An 11,462-nucleotide genomic window follows, 5' to 3' on the forward strand; every position below is an offset into this window, starting at 1 on the left:
TTTGAATACTAAGCTCATCCTGGCCGCATTCAAATCTCTGAGATAGAACACAATAAGTAGCTATCTGATTATGTTGGTGCTTGCCTACCACATGCCTTGCGGAGCTACGTCACTCATATTGAATCGACTGCGCCGGGCCAATGCATCCGTCCCATCCGGTGTATCCTTCGCAAAAACTTTACGACGCACAGGCGTGATCCGGACTTCGGCGCACACGCGCAGTTTCTCCTTTTGTCGCATGCATCAGTCAGGGGGAGAATGGAACAGTTCATCTGCTGCGAAACGGCTGGGCTCATAGAAAACGACATTTGAAAACAATGAAACTATACATCCGTGTAGCCCAATCCTTCTGAGCAGCTCCTTCTGGGGCTGTTTGCACTGGCGTAAAGGAATGGGGCGTCTATGCCTGAGAAAACACAGCTAGGCTCAAGGGCGTGTAACGTTTGTTGGCTTGCACGATTACGAGTTGATTTGAGTTTGGTACGTTGGCCGCTGAAAAATGTAACTGCCTGGCCCACGCCACTTACGTACCACGTACGTAAGTACGTAAGTACGTAAGTACGTAAGTGCGTAAGTAAACTTAATCAAACCACAGATGAATTTTACACAAACAACAGGTATCTTTTCTATGGAAACACGCACAATCAATAAAATAAGTAATGAAAATAAAAAATTGAAGCAGAAACGGGGAAGGCGGATGTTGCAGTGGCAGTGAAGTTGGGGAGACACACTGAAAGCAATGAAAAAATAATTAGTGACCATCTTCCCACAATTAAGAGATAGTATATTTAGTAGTGGAGTATTAAAATGAACACTGCGACTTCAGGAAATGCAACAAATTTTTTCGATAAATGTTTAGTTAAGGACTACGAGAGAGAGACTAAAAAAAGTAGTTTGTAATCATGCGTTCACCTGCTACGAAAATGTCGCCTCTGCTTGTCAGTTTCTATATGTCGTTCGTGTGCTGTGAGGAGCGTCGCGTTGTTATTTGCATTCTCCGGTCTGCCACCCCTAAGGAACGGATGTGTTATTGTCAGTATGTCTTCCCAAAGCAGTCTACGCCGCGGTTCCTGCGCAGACACTCGGAACTCATGAGTCTCCATACCCGGCCTCGTTCATCCCTGCCGTCGCATGCGATGCGCCCACTGTTCTGGATGCTCGCGTATGCAGCCGGCTTCGGCAGGCTTTGAGTCGATACGCAAAACTTGACGCCGCGCCGGCTCCCTGCACCTGCCACTCGCCTCGCACGCTCGGCACAATGCGTGCTTCTCCCGTCGACGCTTCCGATCGGCTTCCCGGTGGCTCGATCGCGCTCCTCGCTGGCGAGGCGTCATCGCACGCCTCGACGAGGCCATTGTTCAGTCTGAAAACACCACAGCTCATCATTCGAGGAACGGACAGACAAGTTGCGCCCAGTCGATGTTCTGTTTACTCTTCTGCCCGCTTGTCCGCGTATATGCGGATGATGGATTGGGGGAAAAGCGATGCGATGGAGGAAGCAGTGAAAAGGGCGAAAACGTAACGACCCTTTAAACTAGGGTGACGTCGGTGAAACTGGGGCTTCTTGTTTGTTTTCATTACTCGTGTCCGTTGCCAGATGCAAGCCTTGTAGATTTTGTTCTGTTTTCGCACAGCACTCAGTTTGTGGACCTCGAGGTGGTCTAAGCAGGGCGCGCATCGTAGCCCAAGTGCAGCTTCGGCGCGTAAAACCTCGAAAATTCGAATTTTAATATGGAGTTTTTAGTTTGTATAACATTCAGACATCACATTTTAACCATCATTGTTAAGAATGTACTACGGGTGTTTTTTTACGACGATGGCTAAAATGTAACTTGATTTGACGACGATTTTTGGTTGTCGTTGGTGTGGTCTTCGAAGCCGGTCCAGATGATTCGGTGTTTCACCGAGGCAAAGTGCATTGTTGCTGGACTCTGCAACGACAAAAATCACAGCCCGGAAGTACGGCAAAGTTCCGCCCCGAACACGCAGGCTCTGACCATCTTGGTTGTTTTACCCACTTTTGCGAGACCACACCACGAACTCGGACTGCTGATAGCTTGCTAGCAAACAAGCAAGGAGCTCAAACGAGAGTTTACAATGACCCGAAAACTACGATGCTCGTATTAAATCCCTAAAGTGTATACATGTAGCATACATGTAGAAATGATCTGACAAGCTGCGATGAGCCAAAACGCTTGTTGCTACATTTCTGGCCATACTTTTTTTTTACCGCATAATGCGATGCCAGCTGGCTCCAGCGAAAAATCTGTGGGTACGCACGTACGTGCGTTCGTCACGAAGTCCCTCCGATGCAGCTTTATTTAAACGTGTAATAAAAATAAAAATAATTACAGCCTGCATTTGGCGTTTAGTTTTAACCGCGAGAGCAGTGGACCGTTTTGGGAAGAAAGGAAAGGGAGTGCACTGATCTAGCCTCGTGACGGGCGATTCTAGATATGTGCCCAAAATGACAAGGAAAATTTTCTCACACTTGGGCTTCTTTGTATCCGCTTGGTTTTTATACATCTAACCCGCACCGTCCACTTTCCGTTGCCTCAAAAAAAATATAGCCAACACAATACGGAAACCGCGAATACTCGTTTATGGACCATAAGCCACTCTTGCTTGAGATAAAGTGGGGCCCGCGCATGTGAAAGGAACTTAGTCTTACTAGTCTGCGGAGACTTGCTGCAAGCGATAGAGTCGCGGAATCGCACGGAGCAAAGTCCCCCGACCGTCTGGCACGGCGAACCGCGCGCATGCTGCAGCCGCGTGCCGTCCGCGTTCTCGTAGCGGCGACGGCACGTCACGAAATTCAGACGTCGCCATTACGATCTCGACGAGTGTCGGGTGCCGACGCCGCGCTGGGCCGGGAGTGCGTCGATGAGCGAGAACCGAGTTTGCAACAACAAAGGGGGTGGCGCGGAGGAAACGAAACCATTGTTCGCTCCTGACGGCGACATGCGCTCTGTCCGGCGTCGGCAGTGCCAGCCAGGAACTGATTTCGAACGTCGCGGACAATGGGCCGCCGCGGACCAGAGCAGCCGTAGCAATTGACACGCAGCGCTCGTGGGCCGAGCTGGGACATTGGCCACTGCGGCAATTATAAGCACGGATCCCGATACAACTACTGCAGGAAGCCGATAGAACGACGCGAGCAAAGATACGAACGAAAGACGTAAGCTAATAATAAAAAAAACGTTGTAGGGCTAATTGCTCTGTATAAGCATAACAATATAAGACATTGGTAAAAGCCCAGCATGGACGCTCGCTCAAACATGCGTGCACGCGCGCACACACAGATTGTTATTACAGGCAAACACGTTATTCTTATCTGAACTCATATTTTTGTCCTCACTTATTTGCGGTTGACTAGTGCGGTGATAAAAAGCTTAATTGTTAGCTAGGCAGAAGGATCTGTACCATCTTGAGCTCTTCGACATATCCATTCTGGTACTACACTAAAACTGGTGTTTTTCTAGGCTAGTGGCGCAGCCCTATAGGTCATTCTGACTACAACTGGGAAAGCTGAAGTTTTGCTCTAGCGTTGCTAGCATATACAACCTTCCAGACTTTTTTCAAGACGATAGTTCTTTGGGGCTACCTAAACGCGAAAATGTCTGTCCGCCTGTATGACCGTCTCTCTGTGTGTCCGTCCGTCCGTCCGTCCGTCCGTCCGTCCGTCCATCCGTCCATCCGTCTGTCTGTCTGTCTGTCTGTCTGTCTGTCTGTCTGTCTGTCTGTCTGTCTGTCTGTCTGTCTGTCTGTCCCTCGATTCAACCGCCTCGTCAAAAACCGGAGAACGGATGCTTGAACACTACGTATATCTAGGCAAGACTGTTCCAAACTACTATAACTGCTGCCCTGGCTCATATGTCTCCACATTATTGAGCGCAGAGGAAAGCACTGACATATTTCAGACAAAATATCAGTACCAGGCGAGAATACTAGCATTCTCTTAGTTAGGAATACATATTGGATTGTTTTTGCGATAGCAAATGAAACAAAAGTAAAGCATTAAAAACGGCGTCAAAGAGAGGCAAGGTATCTGCAAACACTAAAACAAAATATGTCTGCTCTAGACGCTCCATGCACAGAAGAAACGAATGCCTCAACAGACGGTAAGAGAGCAGTGCGAACGCGGAAAAGTTAAATTGATTTTGGCAATCCTCCATTTGCCTACACACCTTACTACTGTCACAATATAATAACCATGGGGGAGCAGCTATACATACGTACCACAAAACACTTCTTGCAAACGGAGATTTGATGTGGAATTAAAAACAGGTCATTGTGAATCCGCTTGGCTAGAATTGGAGCATAGTTTTTTAATCGCGACGAAAAGTTTATATTGGGTTGTATTTGCCGTTCTCCGTCTTCACCAGTTTAGGAATTTTGCATAAATTTGCAGCATTCACTTAATGTCATTTAACTACAAAATAAAAATGTCATTAAAATGGGTGATATTACCATTATTTACTAGACGATCTTTCTCCTAATACAATCAGTTATCTCAGCACACTGAAGAGTTATGGGTATGAATGTTTAATTAATCTTCCAACTAGACCAACTAGCAATAATAACGGTTCCCTTATTGATCATTCATTGTCCAATCTTATGACTCCACCAGATGATGGAGTCCTGGAATTCAATATCACCGACTACTATCCTATAGTCTTGGACTTCAATCATGTAGCAAAGCCACATTTACCTTCATTTACGAGATATATATCTAACAAAAAAAAAAACATTTGTAGATTCCGTTGATAAAAAAGACTGGTCCGAAGCTTATCTAATAAATGACTCACATGAAGCTTTCACCCTATTTTTATCTTTACTCCTAACACATGTCAAATCTTGTACATATAAACACAAATGAAAAAAGTAATAGCTTCAGAAGAAAATCCATGGCTGAGAGACAGGTTTCTCACAGAAATGCGCAAACGCGATAACCTCTACAGAAAAAAACTCCCACCTCCCCTCGCGGGAACCCCTGTGTAGATGCGACGCATAGGCGGAGCGGCGAAGGGACCGCGTTTTTTAGCGCGCATAGCGTTGAGGGGACTGCGTAAGCCGGTCCCAGTCGATGACGACGTTGGCGTACTTGTAAAGCGGCGTGGACTCTAGGTGTTTGAGCCAAGCGTGGATGTTGCTTCGCCGGTGAACGGCACACCGGTTATATGCGCAGCGCGCCCGAAGGAGAGGAAACCGCGGAAGAGAGAGTACTGCACATGCGCCGACCCCAGCGCGTCTGCAGCGGCGATGACGTAACGCAATCCAACACAATCCACTTTAATCCAATCCAATCCAAATCCAATCCACTCCAATCCAATCCAATCGAATCCAATCCAATCCAATGCCCCTCGCGAGAGAGTGTTCGCTATCGGAGAGGAGAGGGGGTGAGCGGCGGAGAGCGCAGCTGGCGCGGCGAGGAGAATGGGGGACGGGTGGACAACGCCGACGACAACAACGATGACCCCGGAGGGACAAGGCGAGTGAATCAGATGCTCTGCATCTAAAAAAAAAATCACGCCATATCCACGGAATGAATGATGAGTGGGGCGAAGCTCGAGAGGGGGAGATCATCGGTAACCGTAACTCTCCCGTGAAAGTTCGCCCATTACATCATTAAGAAAGACGTAAGACTGTGTGCGTACATTGTACAAATCAACTTTTATTTTCGGAGTCAATGCTCCCAGGCCCAGACCTGGTGAAAGACCCCGCGCCATCGAGGACTACCCCGCACCTCCACCACAATTTGTCACGTAGGATGGGACACAACGGTAAAGAAAGAACTTTTATTTAAGGCGAACTTGTGCCCGAACAAGACGAGAGGAAACGAGCAAAGGTCCTTGCGTCTCGTTCGATCTCCGAGAACGACTGCCTGCGTTCGTGGCGTGATCTCTTGCGTGATCTCCCCCTCGCAGTGCACGTGCGCTCGCGCCTCCGTTGGCGAACACAGACAAGCTCGCGCTCCCGGTGCCGAGTTTGCGCTGCCGGTTGCAGCCGGTTCTTGCGCGTGCAACGCGGCCCACTTTGCGACATCTCCGAAAGCATGCGGCGGTCACGTACCACGAGACACAAGGGATGGACAGACCCATGACTTAAGGAGCTTCGCCCCTAAAACTCCCACCTCCCCTCGCGGGAACCCCTGTGTAGATGCGACGCATAGGCGCAGCGGCGAAGGGACCGTGTTTTATAGCGCGCATAACGTTGAGGGGACTGCGTAAGCCGGTCCCAGTCGATGACGACGTCGGCGTACTTGTAAAGCGGCGTGGATTCTAGGTGTTTGAGCCAAGCGCGGATGTTGCATCGCCGGAGAACGGCACACCGGTTATATGCGCAGCGCGCCCGAAGGAGAGGAAACCGCGGAAGAGAGAGTACTGCACATGCGCCGGCCCCAGCGCGTCTGCCGCGGCTATGACGCAACGTGCCGCGGCTATGACGCAAAACAATCAAACACAATCCACTTTAATCCAATCCAATCCAAATCCAATCCAAATCCAATCCAATTCAATCCAAGCCAAGCCAAGCCAATCCAATCCAATCCAATCCAATGCCCCTCGCGAGAGAGAGAGTTCGCCATGGAGGAAAGAATACTCAGGAGAGGCCCCTAGCATCCCAATGCATTGCAAAAAGTGTGGAGGAAGTGACGTCATTTTTCTTGAGCCCATGGACAATGTTGCTTACTTGTTTACAACTGCAGCGACCAAATTTGGGCAAATAGAACGAACAAATTTTTAAGGCGCTTGGTATGTAGCTGCCTCGCTACGCTTGCAAACCAGCGCAGTCGCTACGACAAACGTTTTAAATGCAGAGCATTTCAGTAACTCACGATGTCACCCGCGTTGTCCCGTCGTAGTCCGCACCGTCGTTGTCCGCACCCCTCCCCCTACACTATATAAGAGAAAATACTATCCGGCGCCCGGTTTCGATCCCTCGACCCTGCGGGCGGAACGCAATGTACATGGTGCTCTACCCACTGCGCCACAAAGCCGACACAGAATGGGACGCTACGAACGCGCCTTATATCGTTGACTCATTCAAATTACTGCTGACGAGCGCTCTCTCGTCAGCAGTTGCCACAAGTGCAACAACATTAACGTAACGCAAACTACTTAACGTCGTGCGCCCCCGGAAATGCTCTGCATTTGATCGTGACCCTCGCGAGGGGGATGTTTCACTGCGTCACCATGCGAACAGTTTGCCACGCTTTAGTTTCAGTTCTTTCTTTGCTGGGGTGCCGACGAGCGGCACTTCGCCGCGGGAGGATCCGCGGCGGGGGCGAGAGATGGCGCTGGCGTCTCCGCGGCCGCGTCTGCGGCCTCCGCGGGCACCGGCGCCGGCGCGGGGTCTTTCTGAAGCCCTAGCTGCTTCTTTTTAATCATGGATCGTTACCGACTCGCCCAGCTTCGCACTCTTCTTCAAGTTTAGATTAGACCAGTTTGAAAACTACGCCATCGGAGGCGGCCTTAACTCGTACCCCGGCCTCCGGCCGCAGCGGCGCTTACGTTGCGTCGAGATCGGTGGAGCGAGCCGCTAGCCACCCTACCGCTGCCGCCGCCGGCGACCTGCCGGGAAAATCCCCTTCGCTCAGCGTTGGCGAGAGCCACAGTTCGTTCTTTGCTCGCTTTGGGTTTCTTCGTTGTGAAGTGAAGTGAAAACGACCCCAAACAATGCTCCCGTCGTCTGCGTTCGCCATCCCGCGAGCCTGTTGCTATGACGACGACATACGCTACTTTTCCAGGCTTAAGAGCTGAAAAATCGTCCTTCTATCTCAGAAACGAAGGCCGTTTTTTGATTGAAACTTTTGGTGAGGGTTAGAATGGGCAAATTGAATTCGAAATCAACAGCTTAGAACACGATATCGCACCGAGGAATTAGCGACGAAGCTGTTTTCGCTTCGAAGCGGGAGGGCAGGGCGACGCCATGTTAGTCAAATCAAACCGGAGACAGCAAAGGATGATGGGATAGAGTGCTGGGCTCTGTGGGCTCAAGTCATGGCGGCACTCGGCTTCACAAATGTGACGTCAGGGCCTCTCCTAACCTTTTCCTTCCTCCATGGTGTTCGCTATCGGAGAGGAGAGGGGGTGAGCGGCGGAGAACGCAGCTGGCGCGGCGAGGAGAATGGGGGAGGGGCGGACAACGCCGACGACGACGCCGGAGGGACAAGGCGAGTGAATGAGATGCTCTGCATCTAAAAACCAATAAGCAACCGTATAACGCAAACTTGCTCCCTCACAACAAAAAACATTTGCAACCTAATTAACTCGCAGTTAATAGTAGCTAAAAAAAAGTATTATGAACAAAAACTAACTGATGCCAGATATAGCACTCGAAAAAAATGGGAAATTATTAATTCGTTTTTAAACAGGAACACACATCGGGATACCATAACTAACGTGATTCACAAAGATGTTACGTATAGTGTCCCAACTTAGATTGCTAATCAGTTTGCGAACTTTTTCTTTCAGTCGAATCGTCCCCGCCTCCATTAAATGAAGTGGACTTTGATCACCTACCTCATTCGTTTTTCATATTTCCTACGACGCCAGACGAACTTTTCAACGTAATACGCAACCTGAAAGTAAGAAGTGCTGGCCTCGATAGTATACCTTCGCCACATATAAAAATGGTAGCCCACCTCATATCAAATGTACTCGCTTTTATTGTTAATTTATTGTTAATTTAATTGGTAATTTATTGTTAATTTTAACGCAAGAGCTTGAACAGGGTAAAATTATTCGAGTATATAAAAAGTGAATACTTCATTTCTTGATAACTACCGCCCCATTTGCATATTACCATTTTTGAGCGAAGTAATTTAAAAATTGGTGTGATTACGCCTAATTATCTGAATAAATTTAACATTGTATCTCCCTGTCAGTTTGGCTTCCGGTGCGGGTACTCTATAGTGACCTTGCACTTATTTCACTCACTGACCAACTCAAAAAGTCTATAGACAGCGGTTGTTATGCTGGCGGCGTTTTTATCGACCTAACGAAAACATCTGACACGATCAATCATAACAAACTTGAAGCTATTGGGATAACTGGAACGCCGATGCTATTATTGCGAATTTACCTCCGTAACCGTACCCAGAAGGTGTTAATTTCTCATGTGTATTATATACCAAAAACAACTAACATTGGTGTACCTCAAGGTTCGATTCTGGGGCCACTTTTGATCCTACTTTGCATCAATGATTTACCTAATTATTTTTTTTTATTTAAGTGCATACTATACGCAGATGACGCCACAATTATTCACTTCTCCAATAGCATTACATCTTCAACTAAGAAATTAAACTTTGATATGGCTAGGTTGGCGTGTTGATTTACTAAAAATATGTTACAGATAAGCGCGTCTAAAACAAAATTTGTTGTTTTCAACTCACCCCAAAAATCTTTAACTTCTATTGCCCCCGTTAAAATTGCTGAGAACAACATCCCTGTAAGCGATTCCTCACGGGAGTATCGGTGTCGAACTTGACTATAACCTAAAATACCATTGACACACTGCACAAATCAGAAAGAGGACGACGTACGGCATAAGAATAATTATTAAAGCTCGCCCTTATTTCGATCAGGTAATTAAGGTCGTTATATTTTTCCTTCATCCATTCGTACATTTCCTATTGCATTGTTACATAGGGTAGCACATAGAGCATTCACCTTACATGAGTTCAGACAATTCAAAACCAAGCAATAAGAATTGCCACATCTAGCCCCCCATTTTGACTCCTTTTTTTTAGTGTGTTTTATATTTATCCGTGTCAACTTGCCCAGTGTGTTATATACATTATGATCTCAACCTTCTCCCCTATCCTCCTATTCCTATGTATTCTTTCCTCCCTATCCCCCCCCAACACCAGCAGGCGTTCCGGTGTCCGCCCCCTAGGCAATACAATTTACGCCTGTTGGTGGATCTTTGCTTTCCAATGAACAATAAATACATACATTTCGCACTAACGCTAAGTCCTTGCTTCATGAAAATAACATTAACGTTAAGGAAATTATCGAATATAATCTCGGTATTTATGTGTATAAGACAATAAACAATCAACTACCACACTTAGCAAGTTAATGTTCTATGGTTGGAAACACTAATGTCACTACGTTTGCCCTCAACAATAATTTTTATCTTACTCAAAGTTCGTACAAAATACGGCAAGCAGACCATTTATTTCTCTGGGATCGCATTTTGGAATACCTTAACCCTGGATTTTCAATCATCACGTACACTGAATGAAATATATATATATATATATATATATATATATATATATACAGAAAGATAGGTCGGCAGTCTACAATGCCAAAGGAGGCATAGGGGTGTGGTTAGGCTCTTTTCTTTTTCACTACGGTTAATTAAGTAAACATTTTTTTAAATATACAGAAGAAAGAAAGAAAGATAAACACGCGCCCAGAGTGGGGACCGAACCCACGCCTTTCGATTACATGTCGAATGTCTTACCAATTCGGCTATCTGGGCGACTGTGTTCTCCTTCACTTTCTGGGCTAATTATATTTACTAGAAGTGTATCTGAATCTTGAGGGTGGTAGCCAGCGCCACTCTGACTCCACGGGGAGAAGGGGACCTTCTTTTCAACCCCCGGGGCGTGACTAGAACGTCTACAGCCTGTCATGAGCGGGTTACTGGCGGGAAGCCCTCTTATGCTACCTAGGCATCAAGGCTGCCAGAACCGAGACCCTCGCTAGGCTTTCGCAGAATAATATAGTAAGGAAATGAGGGGCTCGTTGAGGAAATACAGAAAGATAGGTCGGCAGTCTACAATGCCAAAGGAGGCATAGGGCTGTGGTTAGGCTCTTTTCTTTTTCACTACGGTTAATTAAGTAAACATTTTTTTTAAATATACAGAAGAAAGAAAGAAAGAAAAACACGTGCCCAGAGTGGGGACCGAACCCACGCCTTTCGATTACATGTCGAACGCCTTACCAATTCGGCTATCTGGGCGACTGTGTTCTCCTTCACTTTCTGGGCTAATTATATTTACTAGAAGTGTATCTGACTCTTGAGGGTGGTAGCCAGCGCCACTCTGACTCCACGGGGAGAAGGGGACCTTTTTTTCAACCCCCGGGGCGTGACTAGAACGTCTACAGCCTGTCATGAGCGGGTTACTGGCGGGAAGCCCTCTTATGCTACCTAGGCATCAAGGCTGCCAGAACCGAGACCCTCGCTAGGTCTCGGTTCTGGCAGCCTTGATGCCTAGGTAGTCTCGGTTCTGGCAGCCTTGATGCCTAGGTAGCATAAGAGGGCTTCCCGCCAGTAACCCGCTCATGACAGGCTGTAGACGTTCTAGTCACGCCCCGGGGGTTGAAAAGAAGGTCCGCTTCTCCCCGTGGAGTCAGAGGGGCGCTGGCTACCACCCTCAAGAGTCAGATACACTTCTAGTAAATATAATTAGCCCAGAAAGTGAAGGAGAACACAGTCGCCCAGAT

At 47.5% G+C, this 11,462-nt stretch overlaps 1 non-coding gene across 1 annotated transcript; it reads right to left on the reverse strand.

Moving 5' to 3' along the window:
• Positions 1–10,905: 10,905 nt before the first annotated feature.
• Trnat-ugu (transfer RNA threonine (anticodon UGU)) lies at positions 10,906–10,977 on the reverse strand. Its single transcript has one exon. It is a non-coding gene; the product is annotated as a tRNA-Thr (tRNA).
• Between the last annotated feature and the right edge of the window lie 485 nt (positions 10,978–11,462).

The sequence above is a fragment of the Haemaphysalis longicornis genome, unplaced genomic scaffold (assembly GCF_048455015.1).
Source record: "Haemaphysalis longicornis isolate Haplotype H1 unplaced genomic scaffold, Haemaphysalis longicornis Haplotype H1 scaffold_1, whole genome shotgun sequence".
In the NCBI taxonomy this organism is placed as follows: domain Eukaryota; kingdom Metazoa; phylum Arthropoda; class Arachnida; order Ixodida; family Ixodidae; genus Haemaphysalis; species Haemaphysalis longicornis.